The sequence below is a fragment of the Protopterus annectens genome, chromosome 9.part0 (assembly GCF_019279795.1).
Source record: "Protopterus annectens isolate FY-2018-M chromosome 9.part0, PAN1.0, whole genome shotgun sequence".
Lineage (NCBI taxonomy): Eukaryota > Metazoa > Chordata > Ceratodontiformes > Protopteridae > Protopterus > Protopterus annectens.
In genome coordinates, this window is record NC_056743.1 from 98,003,703 (window position 1) to 98,015,924 (window position 12,222).

Below are 12,222 nucleotides of genomic sequence, written 5' to 3' on the forward strand. Positions count from 1 at the left end.
ATGGGGTTCCTCCTAAAGCTCTGACTGGAATGGACTGCCCAAGCAAGTACTGCTCCTCTTTAACCACTGCAGGCTTCACAATGGTTTGTCAGAGGCTGCCCCTCCCTAGCAGTGGCCTGTCTTCCATTAACTAAAACTGGATACAAACTCTGGTAATAGTTTTGTACCCATGTTGTCTGCAGACAACTTACCATTGGCATGCTGTTATTCCCACTTGCTAGCTTCCTCATTTTTTGCTCCCTACCTTGCCTCAGTGGACATTTGTATGCTACATGGCCCCTCTGGTTACATTTAAACCATCTAACCCTTGGCCCTGGCCATGTACATGAACTAGTGGCTTCCCTTGTTACTGGTGTACTCTGTTGGGGTGGTTTAGGCTGACCACCGCAGGTTCCCCTATAACAGTGTGCAGCACTGGGTATCCCATTCTTGTGCAGTGATGCCCTGCTTACTAAGTAGAGATCCCCTTTTCTCCCCAGCTGATTTGCTGAGTTACACTCCCAGTCCACCAACTAGATTCTCATGTCCTCAGCAAAGTGCTAAGGGTGTGTTTCCTCACCAAAAGGTCTGCCAGCCTTTCAAAAGTGGTGACCTGATACCCACTCATCCACCTATGAAAATAAGTGCTTAACTCAGCAATATAATCCCATACACTTTCATTTGCCTTATGTTTATGCTCACGAAACATTTTGTTTGTACACTTCAGGTGTTAACTTAAAACATTCCAATAAACATTGTTTTACTTTATCATAGTTTATAAAAATCAGTATCAGACAATTTAGAAACAGCAGTTACAGCTTTACCATGGAGTAAGGGGGTCAGGAAGTGTACCCAGAGCCCTTGGTCAACATTAAACTCTTTACATACTCTTTCAAATATATGAATAAAACTATCAAAATTCTCACCCTCTGTAAACTGTGGAAGAAATTTACTGACCTTTATTACTTCTGGGGTTTGGTTTTTCCCTTCTTCATTACCACCATGACCCTGATGAAGACTCATCATCTCCCTCTCATGTTGGTGCTGTTTCTCCTTTTCTTCAGGCTCTAAATGCCAAAATCTCTTCGACCTTCAAACACTGCAGTCTCTCTCTGCTGATTCTAACTCCATCTGTTTTTCCAGTTGTTTGGCCTCCAGTTCAAGTCTCTTTAACTCCAGATGGATTTTAAGTTCTTTGAGGAAGAGGTGAACTGTCTTGTTTCTGAAGACTGCACATCTCCATCACCAGACTGGTTGTCATCTGTAATGTAAATAGTATGCCTAGAGTTAAATAAGGAGCGGTACGATAAAAATTGCAAAAATGAACAGATAAAAGTACCGGAACTGACACAGTTGCAGGTAAAATGCAAGTAAAAAACTTTAATGCATAAAAAAATAAAACAGGGTAAGCGCTTTCCCTGTATGCTACCACCGCTTCATCAGACTGATTACATAAAACATCAAAAGCACTTAAATAAAAAATAAAGTAAATCAATCAATTGAGGCATCGATTAGACCAGAAATATTCTTAAAGGAACCAAGACATAAAGTATAAAAGCAAGACATATAGTGTAAATATATATAGTATAAACATTCCTATAATCAATGCTACAAAGGTCTAGCCTTCAAAAATTGTTTAAGGGAGACAACTTCATTTAGACCTTGTGCTTTGTCAGCATTTAAAGACAGAATCCACTTTTGTTCGGTGGATTCAGTCCGGTTCCTAATGTCCCCCCTCTTAAATTCTCAGAAATAATCTCATGTACTAAAAACCTAAAACTATGGTCTGCTCCATGACTAATTATATGCTTAACAAGGGCATTAGTATCTTTCCTGTTTCTGATATCTCTTTGATGTTCCAAAATCCTGCATTTCAACTGTCTGTGACTCATTCCTATATAAAAGGCATGATAGTAAATACAATAACTAAAGTAAATAATATTTTGGGTCCTACAATCAGCATAAAAGTCTGTTTCTACTTTAAAATGCATACTAGGATGTATACAGTTAAAACCTGTATGAATATGTTTGCATGATGCACAATTTCTACATTTAAAAGTACCGTTCCTATATGATGTCAAAACCTTATTACAAGCAGAAGTATTGTAACATAAATGCCTTTTTAGTAATTTATTGTTCTTAAAAGAAAAATGTGGAACCATGTCTATAACATTTTTTAATTCGTCCACAGTATCCAAAATGTCCAAATTCCTTTTAATAATATCACAGACACTGTAAACATCAGAGGAATATGTTAAAGGGAATCTAATCAGCCCTTTCCCTTCTCGTGTATGGGCATCTTCAACACGAGGTATATCAGCATAATAGGGCCTACATTTACCCTCTCTTTCCTTGAAAGCATAAATAATACATTTCTTAATATCTTCTTCTTTATACCCTCTATCTAAAAACTCAATTTTCAGGGACTCAAGCGCTGTTACTAATTGTTCATCATTATTATGGAGTCTCATGACCCTATAAACTTGTCCTTTAATAACATTACGGGTAACATGCCTAGGGTGCATACTGCTCCTATGTAGTAAGTTGTTCTTTCTAGTAGGTTTCCTATAAATACTAATTGCTAAGTGAGTTAACTCAGTTTTCTTCACCATGACATAAAGGAATTCGATCTCATCACAAGAATATTTAAATGTAAACCTTAAAAAAATCAGTTGATTGCTGTAGATAATCTATAAATTGTATCAGTCAGCTGACCTGTTCCACAACAGAAAAATATCGTCCACAAACCTTGCATACCATAAAATATGATTAGAAAAACCTTCAGCCTGTCATAATGCGTCTTTTTCCCATTGTACCAGCACAAGGTTGGCATAGCTTTTATGCTGATTGTAGGACCCAGAATATTATTTACTTTAGTTATTGTACTTACTGTCATGCCTTTTATATAACAGACAGTTGAAAGATAGGATTTTAGAACATCAAAGAGATATCAGAAACAGGAAAGATACTAATGCCCTTGCTAAGCATATAATTAGTCATGGAGCAGACCATGGTTTTAGGTTTTTAGTACTTGAGATTATTTCTGAGAATTTAAGGGGGGGGGGCATTAGGAACCGGACTGAATCCACTGAGCAAAAGTGGATTCTGTCTTTAAATGCTGACAGAACACCAGGTCTCAATGAAGTTGTCTCCCTTAAACCATTTTTGAAAGCTAAACCTTTGAAGCATTGATTATAGGAATGTTTATACTATATATATTTACACTATATGTCTTGCTTTTATACTTTCCGTCTTGGTTCCTTTAGGAATATTGATGGTCTAATTGATGTCTCAATTGATTGATTTGTTTTATCTGTTATTTAAGTGCTTTTTGATATTTTTTGTAATCAGTTTGATGAAGTGGTGGTAGCAGACTGTGAAAGCACTTACTCTGTTTTATTTTTTATGTATTAAAGTTTTTTTACTTGCATTTTACCTGCAGCTGTGTCAGTTCCAGTACTTTTATCTGCTCATGGTTGTCTTCTGTGTTGCTGGTGCATGCTGCAGCTGTGACCAAGGCTGAAATCATTTCCTCTTTACTCAGGCTGGCATGCACCAGTCATTTGGCTTTGCACACCTTGGCCAACTGGTTCTTTGCCAACTTGCTATAATCCTCTGCTGACATCCTTGCCTGCATTCCCTGACAAAACTAAATTAATAAAAAAAATAAATAACAGTATTGTTAAAATGAAACTCTGTATATTTACCTTGTGGCTGCTGAGAGTACACACACCTTCAGTGACAACTGCCCACTGGCTACTGAAGTTCAATTAATATCACACCCAGCTGCCTCCAGTATGTGATGGTCACTACCCCAGGCCAGCAATCAAGGAGACTCAATCCTCATCACTGACTCCAGTGAGGGATGGTCACCAAGAGCAAAGAGGGATTCATACAGTATTTTCAGATGCAGCTTCCTGCATCAAGTGCAATTTCCTTAAGAGCACACAGGAAGCACACTCCAGACCTGGGGCTGGACTCTTTCTCTCTCTCCAGACCCACACAAAATTCCACACTGACCACTTTGGAGCTCTTTGTCCGTGTTCCCAGTAGCTGACAGACACACACTTAGATATTTGAGTTTCACACACATACACACCTGGGAAAAGCTAGCACAGATTTATTAGCTGTGCCTCATTCTGCCCAGACTCTGAGGTAATCAGGCTGCCACCAGTCAGCTACTCTAAGGGTCTTACAAATGGTACCAAATTATACTGTGTAAAACTAATATTAATACAAATGCTATGGTGTGACCAAAGCAGCAAGGCTTTGAGGAAAGGCCACAGTGTCACTAAAACAAGTATAAGTACTCTCAAGTATTCTCTAAGGACCAGCCACAATGAAAGGTATTAAAATGTTTAATTATAAATAATAAAACAGAAAACAGGAGAATACTGAATAAAATAAACAACAGAGTTTCAACCACAGAGATATAAAAAATAATACAGTTGGATAGTTTCTCACAGATGCAGAAATCAATACTAAACTATTTTCACTAAATGTCCCTGACTGACTAAATAATTACTGTTCCCTGACTACTTACGAAAGCAAGGCAAGCTGATAGCTAATGTGTGCTGGATGTCTTACCACAGCAAAAGCCAGATGATGTCTATCTTTGTCTATTTGGATATGTGAGCTATATATCCTGTGAGAAATCTTTTCTGTCAGTGCCGCTGGTTAGAGAATGACATCATCTCTGGTCACCTAACTCTGGTGCAATACACACCAGAGCTTTGCAAAGATCTTTGGCAGCATCTAAAAGCTATAACACAATTTCAAACTTTCCATCCTTCCAGGTTCTCTGATAAACATACACATTTGATCAGTTACTACAATACAACCTAATATACATGCATACATTTTTTTCTGTCCAGCAGGACCTACTGTTGATGCATTTTTAACTCATTACATCCGAGTGACGCCTTCAGGTGCATCTGCAGTTAATTCCTACTGATGACCCTAGGCATCAGATATTGCCTGTTCATATTTGCATCAATAATTCCAAAACCATGTTATGTACAATGTTTTAAAAGATTTCATCTTAAAGCTTACACAATGGCAAACTCAACTGCATTAATATTTGACCTCTGTCTAGTGCAGGTAAGGAGATATTAACCGTTATTTTTAACATATTAATTTATATAGATATTAATGTCACATTTTTCTAAATGTCTCAACAACCAAAATAACACAGACAGAACTCCTTACTCTCATATGAAATCTCTCATCTTGATGAATAAAATGCTGCTGACAGTATGTGTGTAACTTGAGTGGTTGCTGACATATTGTAAGTTGTTTACAAAATATTACAAACATAATAGTTACTGTGTTTACTCTTACTTAGAAAATTCAGTTTAAGACCTAGAAACTAAAGAATACTACCATCATAAAAATAGGTTATGCTGAAGAGTTTGCCATTTATACTTTTTTCATAACCCCTGTGGTTCCAGAAATATGAACATTTGTTTGAAATGTGAGGACATAATTTGATCATGTCAAAAGGCTAGGCTCTGTCCATTGGAAGTTACAGTGCAAAGTTCCAGAGCTCCATTGGAGTGAATGAGTTAGCACAAGCAACTTTGCAAATATATTTTAACTCAAACATCTGTACAAATCAGTGTGATAGTCAAATAATATAAAATTATTTTCAAAACTCCAGCTAGCTATGTTGGCATATACACACTTGCACTGCTCTTCTCTCCCTGGCACAGATGGCACTACTTCATATCATCACAGTGTGTATGGATAAGTTGGATAAATTTGTAAATATATAAATTTATAAATAATGTTTTGCATAAATAAATGGCCCCTACTCTGTCCTATATATCCACCTGAACTACCACCAACTCAAGCAGATGGGACCTCATGTTAACATTTCATTCAAATTATTACACAGTGAGGAATGCAACACTCCCTTTATGCTTCATTACAGTGTTAGTAATCAGTCTACCTGGTGTGTGAATAGAACCTACAGCCATGTGCGCCAAAGGTAAGTAGCTACCTGTTGTGCTACTGACACTGCTAGTGCTTGAAGTTGGGTGAAATACATTTTTGTGAAGTTCCATTTAATGTGAGTAACCATGCAGCTTTACCTGTGTGCCTGAATTGCTGTGGCAATGGTAATGTTAGTCATTTGGTGTGATACAAGAAAGATAGTCAAATGTCATTTAATTGTCATTGAAATTGGTGCAACATGTAGCACACTTGCCTTTGGTGCTGGAAGACCTGAAGGCTGTGAGTTGTATTCCCACTCCAGATAATTAGATTATTGTCACTCAGTGCATCACTGGAGGGGAAGATGCTGCACCATAGAGTTTGACATCCTTTGGATGAGATGTTCAGGCCAAAGTCTCATTAGCTTGAATTGGTTATAATTTAGTAGATTTAAAAGATCCCACAACAAATATCAAAAAGAGTAGGAGAAGATCCCTAATGTCCTGGCTACATTTGCTCTAGTAGTTGACATATCACCTTGGGTCTACCCCGAAAAGACGACAATAGTCTAGTGGAACTAATTTGGTCAACAAGTGATAAATAAATAAATAAATAAAATGAAAATAAAAATGACTGCAGAGTTTGAAGTATAGAGCAGCCCTTTGCTGGGCATTCTTCCTCATGTGCTTCTTTGGAATTAGACTGTGTTACTCTGTCTGTACTTTATTATTAACTAGAACTTTTATTTACCTGTTCTGCAATTACTGATTACTAAACTGTGTATTATATTAATTTTCTTTTAATTACTTGTTCATCAGTTTGCAGCTTTATACAGGGCAGGCTTTTATATATATATATATATATATATATATATATATATATATATATATATATATATATATAGGTTACCTTTACGTTATCGAACGTTCAAATGTTCGACAGTCATATGGCCGAAAACATATTATCGAACATTCAAATGTTCAACAATGTAAAGTTAACAAAAAAGAACAAAATAAAGCGTGTCTAGCAGGGGGCAAGCCCCCCCTGCACCCCCCACTTAAATATACCAACTCCAAGATCGCACTACATTGCGGTAACAGGAAATATTCCCATTCCGCACTGTATGGAGATCTCCATTCAGTCATTTCCCATTACTGCAATGTAGTGCGATCTCGGAGTTAGTATACATACACTATTTTCTTTTCTTTCTCCCATGTTTTCTTACCTTTACATTGTAGAACATTTGAATATTTGATGATATGGTCTCGGCCATTCATTGTCGAACATTTGAATGTTCGATAATGTAAAGGTAGCCCATATAAATATATATATATATATATATATATATATATATATATATATATATATATATATATATGTAGGTTTACCATTAAAACATTGAACGTCAGAACATAAACTATTCAAAAAATGTGGTTTACATGTTCGATGTTTGGAATATTAATTAGGCTGCAATATTGACAACCTAATTGACGTGAAGTCGAATTCGACTTCTGAAGTCCGTTGTCTCTTTTGCAGCAGTACGTACGGACCAGATCCATACTGCACAGTGCTGACAGTAATGTTTTTGGAGGGGGGAAGCTCTCCTGCACCCCCCCTGTGAGGGGCTGTACCCCCCATACCCCCTGCAAGTTATATATTCCAACTCTGAGATCGCACTACAGTGGAAAAGGGTAAATTTGCTGATAAGCACTGTCCTGCAATCGCAATACAAAACATTACCCACATATGACTGAATACACAGTGGCATTCGCTGAACAGGTGACTCGCAGAATTGAAGGTTGGCGATATAGAAATCGGCCAACTGACATTCGGCAGTCCCATGTTTGCCAAACCTTCATTCTGCATTGTGATAGTAAACATATATACATATATATATATATATATATATATATATATATATATAGGTCTGCTTTGACCCATTGAAATTACACTTTAGTGAAACTTAGTTTCGTGGGTTCAGTTTTATGAAAGTGCATATGTCCGAAAATGCACTTTAGCGAAACTACACTACACAGAAAAGAATTCCTGGTGCAGTGGTGCAGGTATGGTTATTTTAGTGGTATGGGAGGGGAGGTTGATGATGTAGATCGTGGTACAGTGATGATAAGAGAATATTCCCATTTCCACACTGTAGTGTGATCTCGGAGTTAGTATATATTACTAACAGGGATGTATATAGTGCAGGGGTGCTTGCCCCCCTGCATTAGTGATTTTATTTTTTTTTTTTTAATTCATCTGTGTAGTATAGTTTCGCAAAAGTGTGCTTTCGGCTAAATGCACTTTTGCAAAACCGGACACACAAAACTAAGTTTCACTAAAGTGTGATTTTGATGGCTCAAAGTAGACTCCTATATATATATATATATATATATATATATATATATATATATATATATATATATATATATATATATATATATATATATATATAAACTATATATATATATATATATATATATATATATATATATATATATATAAAGAAAACTCATATATATATTTATTTAAGTGACACTTCAAAGTAGAATAGTTTTGCAGCTGGGTGGCATAATAGACGTTTAACTAACTGCTGATAGGGTGTCTTCATTATAAAATTGTCTAAGAAAAACAGTAATATGTAGCAACTAGACAGTGTCAGTTTTTTATATTTATAACCCTGCCTTTCTTGTTGCCAGTGCTTTATATCATTTGTACATGCCCCAACTGTGTGTATCTTTAGAAAAACATTTTCAAAATGTCTTATGCAAATTCACTGACTTAAACAACCGGCTATAAGTGGTTATTTACTATGCTTTTCCAGAATATGGCATTCTTTCCTAAGTATTTTGATAATAAAGACAAAATTAAATGCTGTTGTCATACCATCAGATTCAGCTACTTATGTCATATACATTCTCTTAAATTATCTAGGCCATTTAAAAATAACTTGTGTCTTGTGACATATGAGTCACTATGCCTGTTCTGGGGGCAAGTCCATTGCACAAGCAATGACCTCATGTACTAAAGTCCAGTCAGTGGACCCAGATTGTTCTATAATCACATTTGGATGATTAAAGATAATATCACAAAAAATGAAAATGACAGAGAGTATGTAGCTCAGAACTGGCGCATAAGCTCCATTGGTACCATTCTGTGAATGTTACAGAGCATATTTTGATGCCGTAACAACTGCCTACATAGCATTAAGTAGCTGTTTACCAAAATAAAATTACACAAGTTATTTTTCAATGCCAAAAATATTTTGTAACTTGATAAGACATGTATCTGAACAAAATAAGTGTCTTTTGCTTTCTGCAAGGGCACCAGAAGAATTCAACTAATATCTGATGTTTTATTATGCTTTCTTTGAGGTTAAACAATTTATCCATAAGCTGCTTTACACGTGGTGGATACTTCACTGAAAATAAAGACAAAATAAAACAAACATTTTACATTACATTAAGGATTCTTATTTTTAAGTTTATTTCCACAAATGCATTTCTGTTCATTTCAGCTTTGCCTGCCCATCTTCAGCTGATGTACTTCCCACACATGACTTTAAAATATGTTGTTATAAAGACATATGTAGAATAATAAATAACGCTTATAATCTTAGAGAAACAAAGGTATGAGGCATGGCTCCAGTTTTGGGCAGCAGCAAATTTTAAGCATAGTTGAAAACTCCTGCTTATGGTAAGTTAGTAAGTCCAAATCACATTAAGTTGCCTTGCTTCACTGGATCAATAAGTGACAGGTTTGACAGCAATTTATGTGATAAAATAACAACTTGATCTAATGTATCAAAAAAGAAATAAGAAATAAGTAACATGTAGCATGAGTCTATCATATAGAAGTAGAATAAAGCCTAGAATAGGGATTCTTAATTATATTACTTGTTATGAACTCTCTTGAACAAGTAACTGCATTGGTCACCTAAAATAAAGTCAGTAATACTGATCAGTGATCCATGTTTCATAGAATCATAGCCCACAAAGGCTACAAATGCAAAATCGCTCCTTTTCCAAATCCACTGCCATTAGAAAACAAACACAAACACACACACATAAACACACAGGTAAACATTTTTTTTTTATTTGTACTGGTTGTTGTACAGCGACCTGGTGACCAGAATATAGTTCCTCTGTTGTAATTGAAGAATAAAGCCCTGCCTACTATGAAGGTGATTTGAGTTCAGTTAGCATTTCGGATACCCATAGAGAAGTCTGCTTACCTCAGTCTGTTGGGATGCTTGGAGTTATGTACTGGTGGAAAATGCAGGCTGTTCTTGTAAGCCCATGGACTCTGGAGGTCAGCATTGAGGCCGAACTAAGCATTTGGTTAGACTTGGGTAAGTGTTACTGTTTTGGGGAGTAGGGTGAAGCTGCTGTTATACCACACCTAATTAGCATTGGTTAAAGTGGAAGTATAGCATACAGAGGTGTAGCACCTCCACCAAAGCAAAGTTAAGTATGTTCTGTGTGTGTCTGTGGTGACTTCTTGACCTGCTTATTTCCTACAAATCTTGTGTTTTGAGTAAGCTTAAGGCTAGTGGCCATGAATACATATCAGGCTAAAGCTGTAAAGCTGTGAGCAGGATTCAAACACACAAACTGATGATGAGTGAGGATTGTGGGGCAGTATACTTCCATGGGTGATCAACCCAGTTCTACTAAGAATGATGATGTACAAAATAAAATGAAGTAGCAAAGAAAAAAAGAAACAAAGATACAAACAAAGATATAAGCAAATAAATAGACAAGTTGTTTCATGGCCAGCTGATATCTCCTTCCTGGAAATATCACATAGGGAATCAGTCATGATGAAGAAATATTTATTCAAATAATAGTAAATCTTCAAAGAAACAGACCCAGAGTATGGAAATTTCCTACAGCTGCAGCACATAAAAAACAAGTCAGGAGAATTGCTTTAGGCATTTGGTATTCTTTGCTTTATACATAACTAATGGCTGTCACATTCTAACAGGCTCAAAGTTTAGATCTTGATTTCTAAACTTTTGACTCCATACTTGCTCCATATGGGCGTTGGGCTGGCAACTCGGCACCATAAAAATCGACTGCCAATCATTAGCGGACCGGAGTTCCGCTGCGGCGACCCCTAACCGGGAAAAGCCAAAAAGACAAACAACAACAACAACTTGCTCTATATCAACTAATGTCATTTATTTTTTTATTTTAGCGCTTTTTGACTAGGTAAGATCACTGGACATAATTTACCCTTTTCGGGGGGTAACCCAGGATCAATGTCTGGTTAAGAGTCACACAGTATGCAAATGAAAGTGGAAGCTTTCAAACCCTGTACTTTGGACACAGGAAGCAGCCCATTAACAGCTCGGAGCTTTAGTCCTCTACGTTAACTACCAGTAATGTAAAGTTTTTAACTTGGGCATTATTTGGGGAATAGTAGAGCATTTAGCAGTATGATGTCAACAATAAAAACAGAAAGCCTGTAATTCTCCTGAAGTTCCCCTAATCTCCGGTACTGTCCACCCAGGAGGGTATTATCACACTTAGACAATTGACACTACCAGATAAAGAATAATGAGTTTGAAACCATTTTTCAAAATCTACTCATTGGGTAGTGTTAGCATCACAGTTCCTCTACTTGATTCAAATCTTTGTAATGAAAACAACAGACAATACACATCTGGTTTTGCAGAGTAAAGAACCATAAAGCATTATGGTTGGTTTTACAAAAAAAAAATACACCAGTGCAATCTTTGACCTGTGTAGGTGTTTAGGAGCTGTTTGATAGTGGTACTGACATTTTCTCCTGCAAATTACTATAAAAATTCAAATGCATATGTTGTTTCCTTTGTAAAATGTAACTGATAAATGTGGGCCACCCATTGCCTATGTGCCTGTGCTCTGTTTTTGTTTCTGATTGTGAGAAAATTACTCATCTTCCTCATCTTCTATAAATCATTTCAGTTTGCTTACTCATCTGGATGTTAGGTTACATACTAATTTTATAAAATGGACAGTGAAATTAGCTGTGCGTCATTTGTCTGATAGCTAAAAAACACCATTCACTGAATATTGCTACACATGCAAACTAGTTTTGCTCCATTCGTGGAACAGATCATCCATCGCAAACACAGACGATTACGACTGGGTCACAAATTGTAACACAGTTGCTAATATGTTCAAGAAATTCACCTCTTGACAATATAGTTGCCCTCTAAAGGTGAGTTTCTTGCATCCTTTTTTCAAACACATTAAAAAACAATTATGACTGTTGACTTGATCATAATTCCTTGTAACATACAGAGAGTTTTAGATTCAAGTTTAG

The 12,222-nt window shown here is 36.3% G+C and overlaps 1 long non-coding RNA gene across 1 annotated transcript in view; it reads left to right on the forward strand.

Annotated features, from left to right (window-relative positions):
• The window catches only part of LOC122811062, a 346,782-nt gene that overhangs the window by 291,882 nt on the left and 42,678 nt on the right, over positions 1 to 12,222 (forward strand). The gene's annotated exons all lie outside the window — the stretch shown is intronic.